This window comes from Pongo abelii, chromosome 2, assembly GCF_028885655.2.
Source record: "Pongo abelii isolate AG06213 chromosome 2, NHGRI_mPonAbe1-v2.0_pri, whole genome shotgun sequence".
Lineage (NCBI taxonomy): Eukaryota > Metazoa > Chordata > Mammalia > Primates > Hominidae > Pongo > Pongo abelii.
The window spans coordinates 184,415,354-184,436,372 of NC_085928.1; the positions used below are offsets into that span (position 1 = coordinate 184,415,354).

Here is a 21,019-nt window from a genome sequence, read left to right on the forward strand (position 1 = left end):
TGCCGCACAAGGAAGAATTTCCTCATTTTGCAGAACTGCCAAATCTCATTCACTGGAGCAAAGGCTCCTCATTTGGGGCTCATTTTTAGACAGTTGTTTATCTGTTTATATATTGTAAAAATCTCCCTCAGCGGATGGAGTTTGTCATGCATTTCTAAATAGTGAGTAAACATATTCCTCCACCCCCTCCCGGCAGGACACACTTCAGCATTTTGGCCACTGAGCCTAGTTGAATTTCTCTCTCCTTCCTTCCTCCCCTCTTCCCACGCAGCCTAGTTTTATTCTTGCTTCCTTGGTTTTATTTCTTCCTCTCTTCCTCCCTTTTTCTTCCTTCCCTACCTTCAGCCACATCTTTCAGCCTCGTTTGTTCTTTGGAGGCTTTTATTCTCCCCTCTTCCTCTCTTCTTTCCTCCTTCCCCCTTCTTCCTTCCCTCGCTTCAGCTACTTCTCTTAGCCCCATTTGTTCCTTCCAGTCTCCACTTTCTTCTCTTCCATTGGTAATCTAATTTACTCCACTTGAAAAAAGAAAAATCTTGATTTATATTTGTATCTTCTTCCCTTCAAAACTGTTATCTAAGTTCCTCTTTATTATCTCCTCCCTCCTATTTTAAAATAACAATTAATATTTAGCGAGTACTAAGTGCAGGAAGGATGCCAAGCTCTCTCGCAGTCTCTCTTGAGGGAGGTACCTTTATTATTCTGTTTCATGGATGAAAAACAAAAGCACAGAATTCAAGTAACTTGCGTAAGTCACGAAGCTATAACCAGGAATCTGGCTCTGCAAGCAATGGGCTTTAAAAATTATTTTAAAAGTTTTATTAGATTCAAAGACTATGTATAAAATATATGCAAATTATGAAAGAAACGTTATCTTTTGATGGGGCACCATTGGGGCTAGTTTCCAGTTTTGCCCATTAAAAAAAAAAAAATCCTTCCCAATTTTTGAGGCTTCTGCTATTGAACACTGCTGCTCGCGGCTCCTGTTCCCACTTGGCTCCACAAACGCGTCTTTTATTATGACTCAGCCCAGCCCGTTCCTTGCCAAGCGGCTGACGCTCGCGCCGGAGGCGCCGGGGCCGCCGCTCGGGGGCGAGGGTTCGCGCCGCGGCTCGCGCCCGCTTCTCCCGCTTTACGGCTGCTGAAAACCCGGCCCGGCAGCCGTACCGCAGACGAGCCCGCGCCCGCGCCGCTCAGGTAATCGGAGTCCTTCTCTTTTCAAAGTTTTGCCAAAACAAGCTCCGCGCTCTGAGGCGGCGCGCCCTGGGCCGGCCGAGCGGTCCGTGTCTCCTTGCTCCTCCCTCCTACTCAAGCTGCCGCGACTGAGCTGTTGCCGCACCCCTGCGCGGGGCCCGGGGCGCCGACCCGGCGTGAAGTACGGGGGCCGAGGGGCGCCCGGCTGGCGGCGGGTTCTGAGCGACTCCGCGGGGTGGCGCGCGGGTCACCTGGCTGTGGCAGTCCGCGAGGCGCGGTGGCCAAAGGAGCTCCCACCCCGCTCCAAGGCCCCCGCCCACCTCCCGAAGTCGCTTGTCTTAGGAGAGGAGCGTAGCAGCTCCGAGTCCCCGCTTCTGACACGTTCACACACGTATGCAGTGCACGCCGGCCAGGCAGCCCGACACGGCGCGCTAGCGGAGCGCAGGTAAAGAGCGGCGCCGCGGGCCCGCGCGTTCGAAATGGCGCGCAGCACACTGCCGCCCCCGCGCGTAGAATGCCGCTCCGGAGGACGCGCAGGATGGCTCTCTCAAGGAAGTTTATGAGAAGCCATGGAAAGAGCAGCCTGGGATCAGAGCCTGCGCTGCTGGCTCTACCAGAGCGTGTGGCTTGCTACCACACTTGCCCTACAGTTGCATTGCTTCATAGCTCGTCCTCCCTATTTTCCCCCACATTCTTTGCTTTTTTTTTTTCATTTTTCCTTTGTATTGCGTCTCTCGGCGCCTTGTGTTCTTTTCCCCCTCACTTTTAGAATAGCAATTGAATAGCATACAGTAGCCTTTACATTTCAACCTATGGTCCTTAAGCTGTCTTTACTTACTAGGGCTTGCATCCTGAGGAGTGTAAAGGATTAATTAACTGTGGATTAAGTTGCTGGACTGAAAGTTGTGTTGCAGTTATCCCTGCAGGACAGAAAAGATAGACTTTTTTTTTTAACCACCCGAGAACCTTAAGATAATGGTATTGCTTCTGTTGAAGGAATACATCTTGACAAACATTAAAAATTATGTCATAGGATCCTGTAGTATCCACTCCAGTGAGTTCGATTTGGTAACGGTTCTTTGTCTTCTATGAGTTAGATCCTGTGCTAACTGGTGACAGGTTAACAGAAAAGAGATTCCGTTCCTGTCCTCAGGAGAAGGGACCATGGTGAGCACTGGCGTAATCCTACGAAGTGCTCTGGGAGGATGGGGGAGGAAAAGCTTAAAAGGAAGAGATGTGTTTAAAACTGGATTTTTGGTATTTTAAGTAGGATTTCACCATTTTTTCCCACACCCCAAGAATTCTTAATGGAAAAGGGAATTATTTTAACAATACTTTCACCTTTAACTTTTTAGAGACTTTTTTTCTCCTTTACAATCGGCAGTAATGTCTGATCTCAAGACTTATGGGAAGTATAAAAGTAACTACTCTTAATAAGGATGACGTAATGCATTCCTGATACCATAAAAAGAGTATTAAAGACCTTTAATGTAGGACGACTAACAAGAATGAAACGTAATTTATTAATTGCTTACATAAAGCTATTATTATATTTATGTAGAACACTCAATACTTATTAGTCAACAATTGTTTGTTGTTGCTTACTGCGTGCCAAGCAGTGTTCTTGACACTGGAATAAAGCAAAGAAGAAACTTCTGCCTTCTTGGAATATACATTCTAGTGGAGGGAGATAGTATATGTAGTACATAAGAAAAATATAAGGTGAAACCGTAATAAGTGCTATGGACTTATTACATAAAGCAAGAAAGAGAGTGTGTGTGTTTAGTAATTTAAAATAGGATTTTACCGGAAGTCCTCTGGAGAAGGTGACATTTCAGTAGACTTGAAGCAGTTGAGGGAGTAAGCCATATATTTGGGGCAAGAGCTTTCCGGGCACAGAGAAATAGCAAGTGCAGAGGCTGCGCACATTGCTGTGTTCAAGGATCAGCAAAGAAGCTTGTGTAGCTGAAGTGGAATGGAGGATAGAGGAGAAGTAGGATATGGGATTTTAAATGCCATAGGGGCCAGATAGTACTACATGGTCTGCTAAGCTATTGTACTGATAACCTTCACTTGAAGCCATTTGGAGGCCATTGGAGCCTTTTGACAAGAGGAATGACATGATCTAACACATCTGTTTGACACCATTACTCTGCCTCCTGTATTGAGAACTGACTGAAGAAAGCAAGGATAGAAGCAGGGATAACAGTTAGGCTATTATAATTAATGTGACAGATCATGGTGGCTTAGACCCGGATGATAGCAGTGGAAGTGGTGAGTAGTTCATATTCTGTATATATATTTTGAGGGTGTATTCCTTAGGGTTTGCTGAGAGATAGGATATGGAATGTGAGAGCAAAAGAAATTAAGGAGAATGTAATTGCCTAAGCAACTGGAAAGATAAGAGTTTCTGTTAACCGAGATTGGAAAGAACAGGAAGAAGATGTGGTAATTGGGATTAAGAATCTGGATTTGGATATGTTAGGTGTTAGATGGGTTTTAGATACCCAAATGGAAATGTCAAGCAGGCAGTTAGCTGGAAGACCAAGCTAATGGCATACATTTAGGACTCTTCATTATATAGCGGGTTGTAAAAGCAAAGAGATTGAATGCATCAAAAGTGTGTGAGTATAGAATATTGAACATGACCAGGGACCAGACTTTACGTCATAAAATCTGGTACGTAATGGTGTACGTCAGCATTATGAGATGAGGAGAAACCAGAAAAGGAGTCTGAAAAAGGGCTGCATTCCAGGTAAAAGGGAAGGCAGGAGAATATGGAATCCTGGAAGTGTTTCAAGAAGTAGAGGGCTGGTCACTTGTTTTAAAGATGAGGATTGAGAATTAATCTAGCAAAGGAAATCATTGATGACCATGATCTTGGCAGTTTTCATGGAGGAAGTAGGCATGAAAGCTTGTTTGTAATGTGTTTGACAGAGTAGAAGGAGAAACATTGAAGAAGGTGATGGTATACAGCACTTGAATATTTTTATTGAACAGGGAGGGAGGAAATGGAGCGTTAGTTGTAGGACCAGATGATGTAAAGAGAGTTTTTTAAAGTGTATAAAACAATGGCATGTTGTGATACTAATGAGAAGGAGCCAACGGAGAAGAAAAAATTGATGATGCAGGAGACAGAGGGGAATGGTGTTCATGAGGAGATGAGAAGGGATACATGTATACAGCAAGAGAGACTTATCTGTTGCTAGGGTTATGAGCTATTGACCTAGAACAAATGAGAGAAGGAAAAGTGTGTGGGCACAGATGGAGGTGGGGAATGTGGATGTTCTATTGGGATCCCTTCTCTTTTCTCATTGTTTATGAGAGCCAGGTGTGGTACATGAGAAATTTGTAGGAATCATAACCATTTTTCCCATTTGGTCAGGAATATTTGATGAAAGAATACTTTGAGATTCTGAGAATTGCTTGAAACAAAACTTCATGCATTGCTGAGGACAGAAAGGGGGGATTTCTACCTTGAGCTTTGCTTAGGAGAAGCCATAAAGAGAAAGTTGAGATTACAAGATAAAAGGGGAAAAGGAGGAAATAAGCTAAGCTAAATCATATGATGAAATCCCCGAGAAGGGATCTGATGAGGAAGTTAACAACATTGAATCTCACCTCCCGTGGAGCTTATAACTACAGTAAAGTTCTAAGAATATTACCGTTATTATCCAACAAACCCTTTTTTGTTTAAGTACCAAGTGTGATCAAATGGAGAACAGTGTTGTCACCAGTGGTCAGTCTAATTATAGAATGGTGGTATTAAATCTTGGAACAGATGTTAGCTAGGATTAGATTTCAGATTGGATTTTGAAAATGTGAAAAACGACGATTGGAAACAAATACCATTTGAAAATGATATGAAAAAGACTGGATTGGCAACATAGGTTGTAGATGTATGGTAGAATTTTGACAACATTACTCATAGATATTGAGCAGTTTGACAAGATGGAGAGAATCGATAGAGTTGGAAATGGAACCATGTTTGAGATGATTTTTTTTTTCAGTTATTTAGGGACCATTTGTTTCTTGAATTCTTACTATAAAACAGGGTTCTGCGTAAAGTCTTGGCAGGGGATGGTGATAACCACTATGTAAATGACATGATCTCTGCGCTCAATTTACGATTTTTAGTAGGGTGAAGAGAAGGGAATATATGTAAATATTGCAATACAATTGATAAATGCCTTATGAAGAGTACTGAATGCTTTTAGGTTGTTAGGTTTCCAAACATTTTTCTTTTATTATGGAAATTATCAGACACACAAAGGTAGAATAGTATAATGAACCCCAGTATATTCAGGAGTACGTCTCGTTAGTATATTTCATGATTGATACAAAAGATTAGGAGTTAGGGGCCTAGAGTTATAGTCCCAGTTATGTCCCCAGGTAGTTTTGTGCCCATGTCTTTCCTGGCCTTCAGTTTTTTACTGAAAAATGAGGAGGTAGCTCCAGATCATTTTTAAGGCTTCCTACAGTTCAAAAATATTTTGATTGTATAGTTTTTTACATGGCACATTCAAAGAAATAGATGAGAGAGCTATACAGGAGAACCAGGTTTGTTAATGGAAAAATTAAGCTCCCCTTCTACCTCTCTTTCCTCACGCATATATAACTATTAGATGTCAGCATGCACATATGATGTAACTATAAAATTGACATGATTTATATGTGGTTTATTAAAATCTATAGTGACATTTGGTATATAGAAGTAAAATATATGACCTCATGTTTGTGTGTTTTCTATTTGTGTAACAGAATAGATATTTTTTCCCTTTGAGCCAAAAAACATGCAATTGTATGAGAAGTGAGTCTTGATGAAGTCCTTGACCTCTCTGATATGCTCTGACCTGCATTGTGTCTCATTTTTTGTTTGTTTTACCAAACAAAATTTGATTCATTGCTTAATTTGTTTGCCAGTTAAAAGCAAACAGTATTCCTGAAATCAAGGTTTTCTGTTTTGCACTGTTGCATGGGATATATTGATGTCAGACAAAATTGTAATTTAATTGTTTTGACATTTTCATCTGAGCAGTTCAGATAAGAAAGGTGATTTATCTTGCCTAGAAACCTCATATTTTGAGCTCAGCATGAGTTTTCCCTAACTGCTTGTTTATAAATGTGGTTTCTAAAAAATTAGACTTTCATCATATTGGGAATTTATGCTCTGAGTATTAATTACCAAGGTACAATTTGATAGGAATATACTAGAGATATTTTAATTTTTAGATGGTCAGTCATGAAAAACTTCAGAAGTGCTATGAATCCTTTAAAACAGAAAGTGAAACTTTCATACTTTCAAACATTTTCTTTGTATATAATATCACATGTGAATTTTTAAAGTAGTACAAATGGCTTTTTGCTCTTTTACAATCTTGGTATATAAAATTACTCATGAAATCCTTTAGTTTTAGGATTTTATCTATTATATTGGTCAAACGTTATGCTTTGCATAGTCTGTGCTTTTGTACTCCTGTTCATCAAGTACAATTATCATTGGTGATCAAGTCACTTCAAATAATGCATCCCTAAGTGATCATACTGTCTCTTTAAATTGTGTGTGTGTGTATTTTCATTTCAGTTTAATATGGTACTCCGTAATTTGACAGTTTCTTGGGGCATCCAGTTCTGATAAGACCTGTATCCTAGTCTCCACCTGGGGGCAGGGGGATTCATGTTTTTGGAATCAAACCTGTAACATATTTCCTGCATGGTTATAGAACTCTCAGAGTACTCAAACCAAAGTAAACATCTTCTGGGGCACTATAACACTTTTTTGAAATGCTACTTGTAGAAGCCAGTTTGAAATTTTTGATCACCTTCAGGTGATAAAAGCCTTTTTTCCTATCTTCTTGGATGGAGAGCTCTGATAAGAAGATGACGATAGGAGCAACCTTAAGAAAACTTGTGGTTCTGGACCCTTTTTTTGCATTTAATTTTGCTAGAGTTTTGGAAAACTTTAAAAATAATAACAAGGTATCTTCAAGTAAAATGGCTACTAATTATGCAGGAAACCTACTCTTGCTTTCATATGTGTGTGAAAATACTTGTGTTACTGACACTTGTTGAGATAAGACAATGTGAGAGATACATCCTAGAGAGGCTCTGTTTACAGGAGTTACATAATTCCTACATCAGCCCTTTTGTAATATGTCATAGTTTGAATATAGAGTGCCAACAGTCATCTATCTTCTAAGAATTTTTCCAAAGAGACCCTAGTCTCTAGGGGATTAATGGCTCCCTCAGAATAGGCCAGTGTGAATGATTTGTAAATTAACACTTAGGAGCTGGAAAACAAGATGATGCTTCTCTAACTGGGGTACTCTGAGCTATGTTATTGGGCTCCGAGCCATAGATAAATATCTCCATCTTCTTTTGTAAAACTTATTGCTATATTTTGGAGAAAGTAGTGAAGTAATTTAACTGGTAAATTAAATGTTCAGAACCACTATTGAATGTGAATATGACATCCAGTGCAAATTACATGATTTTAAAAATAAAATTTGGCCAGGCGCGGTGGCTCACGCCTGTAATCCCAGCACTTTGGGTGGCCGAGGCAGGCGGATCACGAGGTCAGGAGATCGAGACCATTCTGGCTAACACGGTGAAACCTCATCTCTACTAAAAATACAAAAATAGGCGGGCATGGTGGTGGGCGCCTGTAGTCCTAGCTACTCGGGAGGCTGAGGCAGGAGAATGGCGTGAACCTGGGAGGTGGAGCTTGCAGTGAGCCGAGATCATAGCACTGCACTCCAGCCTGGGAGGCAGAGTGAGACTCTGTCTCAAAAAAAAAAAAAAATAAATACAACAAAATAAAAATAAAAAATAAAATTCAAAGTAGCTTCTTACTTGTAGTAGGTCTCCATAGACTATATTTTCTGACCCCAGGAAAGGATATAGATTGGCATAAAGGTAGATAGTTTGTTAAACTTAACATTCATCAAAATACTGATTATTGCTGTTATCTATCTGCTTTGGTTTGATTTGCTTTCCTGGTGTTTACCCACACTGATCTTTTAGATTTGTGGAAAAACTTTCGTTCTTTATTTTCCTCTGGCATTGAGATATGATTTCTGTGAGGTGCTCCATTTCCCTCTTATTTTTTGCTTTTTATTTTGAAATTATTGACATACAGGAATTTGGCAGAATGGTATGAAAAGGTACTGTGTTACTCTTTAACCAGTTTCCCCCACTGGCTACATCTTCCTAACTATAGTACAATATAAAAACCAGGAAATTGACATTGATACAATGTGTGTGTATAGTTCTGTGTCATTTCATCTCATATGTAGATTCATGTAATCATCACCATAATCAAGATATAAAGCTACTTCATCACCACAAATATCCCCCTTACAGTACCCTCCAAAAGAGGGACTGAAAGAATCAGAGGTATTTAATTTAGCAAAGGAATTATGCACTTTCTTCTAAGTTTTGTAGTTTTTATGCAAATGGTAGATCTTTTTGTATTTTGAATCATGAAAGAGAAAGATGAAATACTGTATTATTTTTAGAATGGAGGAGAATGTTACCAAAATGCCAGGGGTTCAGTCTAGATTCTATTGCTCACTGCACAGAAAGCCAATCAATGAGATGAGTATTGCCAGGGAAGACGGCTTTAATCAGGTGCTGTTCCTGAGGAGATGGGATATCAGTATCAAATATCTTCCCTGACTAAAATGGCAGGAAAGAAATGTAACTATGTGTGGGAAAACAGGAATTAGGGAGGAGTAAGGAAGAGAAGTTGGTCAGCAGGAAGCAGGTAGTCCATTCAGGCAATCATGATGAGTGAGAGGTCTGGCGTCTTATTGCCCAGATGTAGTGATGTGGTAAGTTTTGTTTTTTCTTGCTACTATCTGGGAAGCCTGGGGGTTGGTTTCCTGAGAAAGGAACTCAGATAAGACAAATGTAACTTTCTCAAGTTTTAAGATGGGGTGGTTCAATATCTATGTTAATTCAAAGAAACCATAAACATCAGTTCTATAGGATAATTGGACTGGTTTCAAGATCTTAAATAGTTGTTATAACAGATACTGTCATCTGTGAAATAAGTTCTTGAAGGCTCAGTTTCAAATTATCAAGAACTTTGATAATTTGAAGGTTAGACATTCATGTGCTTGAAGAATGGGACCAGTTGATATGATGCAGTCTCATCCATCTGTGTGACTAATCTTTGTGTATGTGCTGGAGTTAGCCAAATAAAACTTTAAAGAGAAAATGATGGAGCAAATAGAGGGGTCTTGTTAAACTTCCTAAGTACCCACACAGCCTTCTAGCTTCTTGTGAAACCTAGAATTGAAGGAAGAAAAAACAAAAAACATTTCAGCACTAAAACTAAAAAACAAAAAACAAAAGCATTATTAATGATATTGTGCCACATTGAATTTTATAGATGTTAATGTCTTTAATACCTACATTAAGATGATTTATTTTATTTAACCAATATGTCATGAGGATAATTATTAGTAGTGTCTGAGAAATCCTTCTTAATAGATTTTTCTCAGAAATATTTCCAGACAATCATGATCCAAGATTTTAGTCTCATATATTACATAAACCGTATAAATGTATTGTCAAAGCACAGTTTACATGCATCTTAGTTTTAATAGTTTACAATATATTTTTAGGTTTATTTATTTGAAAATTATGATTTGTGTATATATGAAATAGGTATCTTCTGTCTTTTTGCTGTGCAAGCAATGCATTAAAGTCTGTTTGAAAGTTTGGAGATAATGTTGAAATTTTATACTATAATAGTCATAGCCACTTTTTCATTAGTCCTTCTCTATTCTTTTTAGGTTACCTGAATTAAGCAAAGAATTCCTGCCTCTCTTTTCAGTTTTTTTCTGTTATCTAAATGTTCCACATGATATTGTTATTGTAATGATATTTAAACATTAATTCCAGATCATTGTCATCTTCATTGTATATGTCTTACCAATTTTTGAAAGTTAAAGCATATATATACACACATATATATACACACAACACATGTACACACACACACACACACATATAGTTTCTTTCATTTGCTATATTTATTTTGAGTTGAGTACATAACAAGGCAAGGCAGAGAGTGAGTGTGTTTATGTTTTCAGATTTATTTCATCCCACCACTTGAAAAAAACGTGAATTTATTACCAAAACACCAAGCGTTTGGTCTAGGTTCTGCTGCTTGCCACACAGAAAGCCAGTCACTGAGACAATGAGTTTTGTCAGTAGAAAGGCTTTAATTGGGTGCTGCACCTGAGGATATAGGAGATCAGTCTTAAATTCTCTCTGACTAACTAAAATTAGGGGTTTATATAGCAGCGAAGAAATGTAACCACGTGTGGGAAAATAGGGAGGTGCAAGGAAGAGGAGTTGGTTAATAGGAAGCAGGTGGTTGCCTAGGCAGTTATGGTAGGTGAGTGGTCTGACATCTTGTTGTCCAGATACAGTGATCTGGTAAGTTTCAGATTCTTGCTACTCTTTGGAAGGCCTGATGGTTGGTTTCTTGAGAAAGGAACTCAGATAGAACAAATGTAATTTTCTCAAGTTTCAAGACTGAGAGAGTCCAGGCTGGGCGCATTGGCTCATGCCTGTAATCCCAGCACGTTGGGAGGCCAAGGCAGGTGGATCATGAGATCAGAAGTTCAAGTCCAGCCTGGCCAACATGGTGAAACCCCATCTCCACTAAACTACAAAAATTAGCCAGGTGTGGTGGCAGGCACCTGGAATCCCAGCTACTTGGGAGGCTGAGGCAGGAGAATTGCTTGAACCTGGGTGGCAGAGGTTGTAGTGAGCCGAGATCATGCCACTGCACTCCAGCCTGGGCAACAGAATGAGACTCTGTCTCAAAAAAAAAAAAAAAAGAAAAAGAGTGGGAGGGTCAGTTTTTATGTTTACTCTGCAGAAACCATAAACATCAGTTCTATGAGACAATTGAGTCCATTTTAAATGTTTTTTCAAAATTTTTAATTTTACTTAGAATGAAAAAATAAATTTATTTTAATGGTATTCAATCTTGGACATTTTTAAGAGTAACACAAAAACTGCAATTGTGTTTGTACAGAAAGGGTTGCCTGGTTTTTACTTTCAATGAGAATAACATGGTATGATGACATATGTCTCTATCCTCTGTATGAACATCAATTTGAGGATATGTCTGTGGATCCTGTAAGTACTGAGGGTTTAATTTATTGCTAATATTAGAGACAATGACAGTGATATTCAAGTGTCTTACCATTACCGATTCTTTCCTGGAATGGAGAAATTTGCTCTTGATTTCATTGCTGCCTGATTTATATCTTTTAAAAAGGCGGCTGTTCTTTTAGTTGCTCAGTATCAAATATAAAAATCTAATTGTGTGGTTTTTCATATAATTGTTATCAAGAATTCAATTTTAAAGCAAGAAGAAAACTACATAACAGAAACTTGATATGTTTGTATTATAATCTAGGCATTTTCTTAGCATGTATCCACTTTGAACACCTCTAAGCATTTTTATAATAAAAAACACCCATCACATTGTGTTCAGGACAAAATAGTTACAAAACCTGTAAATTAATGTTTGGTTAAAAAAGGATTTGCCATTATACTAGTCTATATCTCTGATTATTTAAAGACATTGCTCTTATTCATGTGCCTTCTTTTCGGTTTACATATTTTTTGGAGGTAGTGAAAAAGAATCCTTTACTCATTTTTACAAAACACATTTTGACTACATAGCTCTTCCTTCACTTTGATATAAAGACAGAAATAATCAAAATCAATAAAACATTGTTAATTAATGTAGTGCTAAGGATAGTGGGAGTATTTTTTTTTTTTTTTTTTTTTTTAAGAGTCTGAGTCTGTCACCCAAGTTGGAGTGCAGTGGCACGATCTTGGCTCACTGCAACCTCCGCCTCCCGGGTTCAAGGGATTCTCATGCCTCAGCCTCCCGAGTAGCTGGGATTACAAGTGTGTACCACCATGCCTGGCTAATTTTTTTTTTTAAACTAGAGATGGGGTTTTGCTATGCTGGTCAGGCTGGTCTTGAACACCTGGCCTTGAGTGATCTGCCTGCCTTGGCCTCCCAAAGTGCTGGAATTATAGGCATGAGCCACTAGGCCTGGCCGATAGTGGGAGTGTTAAAGAAGACAGACTAACAGACACCTGTCACTTTGGTGTCTGCGTTTTAGTAGCTTTCTTTTAGGCAGTTGTAAACTGTGCTAGGGCATCTGCTTTATCTTTGTCTTGCACCACATCTCTTCCTTGACCCGCTTGTTATATGTATGACCACCTTTAAGAATTTTAATTTTGTGAGCTGCCTCTGCCACTGCTGTGAACGCCCACATGGAGGCAGGCACCCATCCACCTTGGCACCTGCTAGCACCTTGCTGCACCCAACAAGTGTGTACCCTGCTGCATTGCTGCTGCTTCTGGTATGTGTGAATGAGGACAGATCTTGTTGCTGTCACCTTACAAAATGCTTTATCTGGCACCACCCATCGGTGTGTAGTGACCAGTGGTCTGAGAGTACCTTAGCCCCACCCCCTGCCAACACAGTGGGTTCCTAATTTCAAGGAGCCAGAGAACAAAATTGAGGCCCGATACAAGTTCCCCAGAGTTAGAACACACAGTCCAGGAATTGCCACCCCCTGCCAACACAGTGGGTTCCTAATTTCAAGGAGCCAGAGAACAAAATTGAGGCCCGATACAAGTTCCCCAGAGTTAGAACACACAGTCCAGGAATTGAGAGCTAGTCTCAGCCCCCTAAAATCCTCCAGAAGCCAAACCAGTCGACTGAATCCACCTTATTCCACAGTCAAACCCTCAAGGTCATCAAATAGCATAAAAGAAAAAAAAAAAAACTCATTCAAAGGACAGCAACTTTAAAAATCGAAGGAACACCAGCCCACAAGGATGAGAAAGAACCAGTGCAAGAATTCCTACAACTCAAAAAGCTAGAGTATCTTCTTTTCTCCATATGACCACACTAGCTCTCCAGCAAGCATTCTGAACTGGGGCTGAAATGACTGACGTGACAAAAATAGAATTCAGACTATGGATAGGAATTAAGATTATTGAGATGTAGGAGTATGTTGAAACCTAATCCAAGAAAGCTAAGAATCACAATAAAATAATACAGGGGCTGACAGACAAAATACCTGGTATTGAAAAGAATGTAACTGACCTGATATAGCTGAAAAACACACTAAGAATTTTGTAATGCAATCACAAGTATTAATAGCATAATAGAAAACTGAGGAAAGAGTCTCAGAGCTTGAATACTGGCTTTCTGAAATAAGACAGTCAAATAAGGATAGATTAAAAATAATGAAAAAGAACAACAAAAACCCTCTGAGAAATATGGGATTACATAAAGAGACCAAATCTACAACTTATTTCTGTCCTTGAAAGAGATGAGGAGTATGGAAGCAACTTGGAAATCATATTTTGGGATATCCTCCATGAGAACTTCTCCAACCTAGGTAGAGAGGCCAACATTCAAATTCAGGAAATGCAGAGAACCCAGTAAAATACTTAACAAGAAGATCATCCCCAAAGCACTTAATCATCAGATTCTCCAATGTCAAAATGAAAGAAAAAGTGTTAAAGGCAGCTAGAGAGAAAGGTCAGGTCACCCAAAGGGAAGCCCATCAACTAACAATGGACATTTCTGTAGAAACCCCACAAGCCATAAGTTATTGGGGGCCAATATTCAACATTCTTAAAATAAATTCCAACAAAGAATTTCATATCAGGCCCAACTAAGCTGCATAAGCAAAGGAGAAATAAGATCCTTTTCACAGAAGCAAATACTGAGGGCATTCATTATTGTCAGACCTGCCTTATAAGAGCTTAGGAACCACTACATGCGGAAAGGAGAGACCATTACCAGCCACTACAAAAACACTTAAGGACACAAACAAGTCTGCATGATAACCAGCTAACACCATGATGACAGTATCAAATTCCCTCATGTCAATACTAACCTTGAATGTAAGTGAACTAAATGCCTCAATTAAAAGGCACAAAGTTGCAAGCTGGATAAAGACCGAATTATATGCTGTCTTCAGAAGACCCATCTCAAATGCAGTGACACCCACAGGCTTAAAATAAAGGGATGGAGAGAAATCTTCAAGCAAATGAAAACCAGAAAGGAGAGGTTATCACACTAATTTTAGACAAAAGACTATAAGCCAACAAAGATCAAAAAAGACAAAGAAGGGCATTACATAATGATAAAGGGTTCAATTCAACAAGAAGATCTAACTTTCCTAAATATATATGCACTCAACACAGGAGTACCCAGATTCATAAAGCAAATTCTTAGAGACCTTCAGAGACTGACTCCCACCCAATAATAAGAGGAGACATCAACATCTCACTCACAGTATTATACAGATCATCGAGGGAGAAAACGATATTCAGGACCTAAACTCAGCACTGGATCAAATGGACCTGGTAGACATCTGCAGAACTCTCCACGCTGGAACAACAGAATATACATTCTTCTCATCACCACATGGCACATACTCTAAAGTCAACCACATAAGCATCCCCAAAACACTACTCAGCAAATGCAAAAGAATTGAAATCATAACAACCACTCTCTCAGACAACAGCAGCAGAAAATTAGAAATCATGATTAAGAAATTTGCTCAAAACCATACTATTACATGGAAACTGAATAACCTGCTCCTGAATGACTTTTGTGTCAATAATGAAATTAAGGCAGAAATCAAGTTCTTTGAAACTAATGAGAACAAAGATACATACCAAAATTTCTGGGACACAGTTAAAGCAATGGTAAGAGGGAAATGTATAATATTAAACACTCACATTAAAAAGTTAGAAAGATCTCAATTTAACAACCTAACATCACACAACTAACAGAACTGGAGAACCAAGAGCAAACCAATCCCAATGCTAGCAGAAGACAAGAAATAACCAAAATCAGAGCTGAACTGAAGGAGACTGAGACATAGAAAAGCACTCAAAAGATCAATGAATCCAGGAGTTGTTTTTTTTTTTTTGAAAAAAATTACTAAAATAGGCCCCTAGCTATACTAATAAGAGAGAAGATACAAATAAAGGCTATTTAGAAATGACAGAGGGGGTATTACTGCTGACCCCACAGAAATACAAATAACCACCAGAGAATATTTTGAACACCTCTGTGCATACAAACTAAAAAATCTAGAAGAAATGGATAAATTCCTGGATACACACACTCTCCCAAGACTACCAGAAAGAAAGTGAATCCCTGAACACACCAATAACAAGCTCTGAAAGTGAATCAGTAATAAGTAGCCTACCAAACAAAAATTCCAGGAACAGACAGATTCACAGCTGAATTCTACCAGATGTACAAAGAAGAGCTGGTACCATTCCCACTGAGACTCTTACAAAAAACTGAAAAGGAGGGACTCCTCCCTAACTCATTCCATGAGACCAGCATCATCCTGGTATCAAAACATGGCAGAGACACACAAAGAAAGGAAGCCTTTAGGCCAACATCCTTGATGCACATCAATGCAAAAATCCTCAGCAAAATACTGACAAACAATATAGCAGTACATCAAAAACATATCCAGTATGATCAAGTAGGCATTATCCCTGGGGTGCAAAGTTGGTTCAACATACAGAAATCAGTAAGTGTGATTCATCACATAAACAGAACTAAAGACAAAACCATGTGATCATCTCAATAGATCCAGGAAAGGCTTTTGATAAAATTCAACACCCTTCATGTTAAAAACTCTCTATAAACTAGGTATTGAAGGAACATACATCAAAATAATAGGAGCCATCTATGAGAAACCCACAGTCAACATCATACTGAATGAGCAAAAGCAGTAAGCATTCCCCTTGAAAACCAAGACAAGACAAGGGTGTTCTCTCTCACCACTCCTGTTCAACATAGTATTGGAAGTCCTGGCCAGAGCAATCAGGCAAGAGAAAGAAAAAAAGGGCATCCAAATAAGGATCAAACTATTCCTGTGTGCAGACATTATTCAATATGTAGAAAACCCCATAGTCTCAGCCCAAAAGCTCCTTAAGCTGATAAACAACTTCAGTGAAGTCTCAAGATACAAAGTCAGTGTAAAAAAAACCACTAGCATTCCTATACACCAACAACTGTTAAGCCAAGAGGCAAATCAGGAATACAATCCCATTCACAGTTGCCACAAAAAGAATAAAATACTTTGGAATACAGCTAACCAGGGAGGTGAAAGATCTCTGTAATGAGAACTACAAAACACTGCTCAGAGAAATCAGAGATGACACAAATAGAAGAACATTCCATACTTATGGGTAGGAAGAATCAATGTTGTTAAAATGACCATACTGCCCAAAGCAATTTACAGATTCAGTGCTATTTCTATCAAACTACCAATAACATTCTTCACACAACTAGAAAACTATTTTAAAATTCCTATGGATCCAAAAAGAGAATCAATAGCCAAGTCAATCCTAAGAAAAAAAAAAAAATCAGGAAGCATCACTCTACCTGACTTCAAACTGTACCACAGGACAACAGTAACCAAAACAGCATGGCACTGGTACAAAACCAGACACATAGACTGATGGAACAAAATAGCCCAGAAATAAGGCCACATACCTACAATCACCTGATCTTCAACAAACCTGACAAAGACAAGCAATGGGGAAAGGACTCCCTATTCATTTGGGAAAGGTGCTGGGATAACTGGGTAGCCATATGCATAAGATTGAAACTGGACCCCTTCCTTATACCATATAAAAAAAATCAACTCAAGATGGATCAAAGACTTAAATGTAAAACCCGAAACTATAAAAACCCTGGAAGACAACCTAGGCAATACCATTCTGGACACAGGAATGGTCAAAGATTTCAAGATGAAGACACCAAAAGCAATTGCAGCAAAAGCAAAAAGTGACAAAAGGAAACTAATTAAAGAGCTTCTATATGGCAAAAGAAACTGTCAACAGAGTAAACAGACAACCTATAGAATGGGAGAAAATGTTTGCAAACTGTGCATCTGAGACAGGACTAATATCCAGCATCTACAGGGAACTTAAATTTACAAGAAAAAATAATCCCATTAAAATGTGGGCAAAGGACATAAACACTTTTCAAAAGATAACATACATATGGTCAATAAGAATATGAAAAAAGCTCAACATCTCTGATGATTAGAGAAATGCAAATGAAAACTACAATGAGATACCATCTCCTACAAGTCAAAATGGCTATTATTAAAAAGTAAAAAAAAAACAGGTGCTGGTGAAGTTGTGGAGGAAAAGGAACACTTAGACACTGTTGTTGGGAGTGTAAATTAGTTCAACCATTGTAGAAAACAGTGTGGTGATTCCTCAAAGGCTTAAAAACAGAAGTACCATTCTATCCAGCAATCCCAGTACTGTTTATGTACCCAAAGTAATGTACATCATTCTATAATAAAGACACATGCGTGTGTCCATTGCAGCACTGTTTACAATAGCAAAGACATGGAATTGACCTAAATGCCCATTAGTGGTGGACTGGATAAAGAAAATGTGGTAAATACTCACCATGGAATACAATGCAGCTATACAGCCATAAAAAGAGATCGTCCAGGCGCGGTGGCTCATGCCTGTAGTCCTAGCACTTTGGGAAGCTGAGACGGGCAGATCATGAGGTCAGGAGTTTGAGACCAGCCTGGCCAACGTGGTGAAACTCCATCTCTGCTAGAGATACAAAAAATTTACTGGGTGTGGTGGCATGCACCTGTAATCTCAGCTACTCAGGAGATTTGCTTGAATCTGGGAGGTGGAGGTTGTAGTGAGCTGAGATCGTGCCATTGCACTTCAGCCTGGGTGACAGGGTGAGACTCCATCTCAAAAAAACAAACAAAAAAAGAGGTCATGTCTTTTGCAGGAACATAGAGGCCTTTATCTTTAGCAAACTAATAGAGGAACAGAAAACCAAGTACCACACGTTCTCACTTATAAGTGGGAGCTAAATAATGAGAACACGTGGACACATAGAGGTGAATGACAGACACGTGGGACTGGAGGGTAGAGGGTGGGAAGAGGGAGAGGATCAGAAAAAATAACTAATGGGTACCAAGCTTAATACCTGGGTGGATAAATAATCTGTACAACAAACCCCCTTGATACAAGTTTACCTGTATAACAAACCTGCACATATACCCTTGAACTTAAAAATTAAAAAATAAAAATTTTTTAATTTATAAAGTATTATTAATAGTAGTTCACTATATAAGGGTTATTGTAAGAGAAAGGTAGCATGTGGGAAACTGCATTATCCTACATTACATGAGTGTCTCTGGAGGTAGTCAAGTCTGTGTTTAAATGGCAGTTTTCTACCTCAGTGTTGTATTTCTCTGTGATTCCTGACAACTTGGCTCACCTGTATTTTCCTCTCTCTAAAATGGGAATGATTTTTCCTATTTCACAAACTTATTTTGAAGTTACATTATGTATGTAAAGCACCTGTTGTATTGCTTGGTATCCAATACTTAATAAATGTTATTTTCCTTTTCTTTCCCTCTCCCTTTTCATCATTTTCTCATTCTCCACAGTTTTCTGAAAGGGAACCTTGTAAGATCAGTTATGGGCTATGATGAAACCATTTTAAGTCTCTGTTCTTTGCCAAGCTCCAAGGTAGGTCAAGGGAATCAATAATGTAGGATTGTGAAGTCTTTGTCCAGGTTACTCACGGAATTTTCTTGTGAGTGAAAGACTTGGGAGATTTTAGAAGTTACCATCTATCAACAGTTTTCTGATATCTGCTCATCTAATACTATTACAGTTTTGTTTAATGTAATCTGTCGTGGCTGTTTCACTGCCTTATGGATGAAGCCAAACCTAACAGCCCAATGAATAAGGCTGATTGCAATTAGCCTTTTATTAGACTATAGCCTCATCTCCTGTCCTTCAGGATTGCTTCCTAATTTAGTTCATGTTTTTTCTTCAAGCCTCTATTTATGTTTCCTGGGATTACTAACATGATCAGAGTAGCAAACTAGCCTTCTTCTAGGGCGGAGTTTGGGCGAGAGAGTAGGGGGAGGTGAGTTGGAGAAAAGGGATGATCCAGAAGTGTGATCCCCAAGTTCTTTAGGAAATTTTCACTGGTCTTTGACAAAATGGGAAAATAAAGATTATGCAGTGAGCTTTTTCATTATCTTTTATTCTGATTATATCTATTCTACTCTTTTATGTATTAAGAACATTATTGACAGAATAAAAAGTTGGTAGTCCTTTTATATCTTTTCATTTTCTTTGTTTGTTTTGCTTTCTTTTTAACTTTACAGGTCTATGAAATCTGATGGTGTAGGAAATGCTCATCCAGTATCCGCAGTGCTGTTTAAAGAGAAAAGGCCCAGGTGAAGCCTGTTACTAGAAGACTGAGTGATATGAGGGACTAGCTGCCTGGGATGAGAAGCCGAGACTAGTATGTATTACAATGGAGGAGATGTCTGGTTTGAGGATAGTGGGAAAGTAGGGAAATGAAATGAAGGCTGTTTATTTAGTTGGCTTTCTCAGTGTCAGTGAGGTTTGAATGTGAACATGCACTGGACACTGACTTGGAGGAATGCTTATTTGGAATTCTGGGAGTCTGCACTGGATTTATTTAGAAATTTTAGCTCAGTTGTAGAATTGCTGAGTTCTTCACCCTCAAAATGGGGATACAAATGCTGATTTTTAAAGCACTTCAGGATCCTTAAATGTAGTATACCACTGTAAGCTTCAAAGATAGTTTCTTCACTTGGTTGCAGTCTTTGAAATGGGATTCAGCTGAAGCTTTACAAAGTAGTATTAGAACTCCCAATGACAGACACCAGTCTTGCCTTTTGTTCATGTTTTTAAAACCACCTGGGTGTTATATTGTACATGCTCTATAATTATGAAGTGATGTGAAAAAGTTATTTAAGTTTTTGGAAAGTTGTCTTAACATGTTAATAGGATGCTGGAAACATTGGTGAGATTAAAAGGAAACCTACTTTATAGATGATATGACTTTATGAGAACATAAATACATGCTGCTAATTCAAAATGAAAAAGCAAACTAAACCCAAAACAGTCTTCTCTTCCTCAATACATCCAATAAATAATTCTCAGCAAGAGGATTATGATAGAGTACATTAAGAGTCATGGCATCTGGAATTAAACATGTAGACTAAAGCATACTAAGATTTTTTAGCAATCTACTTCTGTCTAAAGTAGTAGTAGTATTTTTTTCTTTTCATATCATATAAACCCTAAATGTGTTTTGTTCTTGGATCAGAAAGGGAAAGAATTCAAATATGAGTTTTATATTTGGTTAGCTTGTCTGTTCATGTATTAAAACAGTATGGGAAAAATTGAAGCATTTAGCATTTATTCCTATTTGAAGGAGTTTAGATAGAAAGAACCAAGTGATATAGGTCTTGCATATTTAAGACGTTTATTGTGTCATTTTTTGATAGAAAAGTACAACTATTTAAAAATATTCTATTTTGAAGAAGAAACATGTTTATAAACATTTTTCTAATCACAATAATGGTCACTATAGAATATTCAGAAAGCTTAGAAGCATATAAAGAAATAGAAAAACAAAACACCTATAATTTACTACCTATAGCAGCAATGTTAAATCTTGGCATTTTTTTCCTTCTTTTTTCTTTTTTTCTTACAGTTTTGAAACAATAACAGAAATGGTAATATTCTGCTTTTTCAACATATAGAGAACAGCTTAAGTATTATTTTAAACTTTATAAACATAATTTTTATTGACTTTATACTACATCATCTGGCTGGGCCATAATAAACCTACCTATTTCTCTGTTGTTGAACATTTGTTTGCAAAAATATTAAAATTTTAAATTAG

The 21,019-nt window shown here is 38.3% G+C and overlaps 1 protein-coding gene across 13 annotated transcripts in view; it reads left to right on the plus strand.

The window, feature by feature from the left end:
- The first annotated feature begins 1,040 nt into the window (after nucleotides 1–1,040).
- Nucleotides 1,041–21,019, plus strand: part of NAALADL2 (N-acetylated alpha-linked acidic dipeptidase like 2) — a 1,370,084-nt gene continuing 1,350,105 nt past the window's right edge. For 8 of the 13 annotated variants that reach the window (XM_063722339.1, XM_063722336.1, XM_063722335.1 and 5 more), the window contains exons 1-2: nucleotides 1,041–1,194; nucleotides 19,464–19,603. The gene's annotated coding sequence lies outside the window, so the exon portion shown is untranslated. Of the gene's footprint in view, nucleotides 1,195–1,600; nucleotides 1,637–19,463; nucleotides 19,604–21,019 lie in introns of those variants that run through there. The other 5 variants (XM_063722345.1, XM_063722344.1, XM_063722343.1 and 2 more) reach the window with 4 other exon arrangements.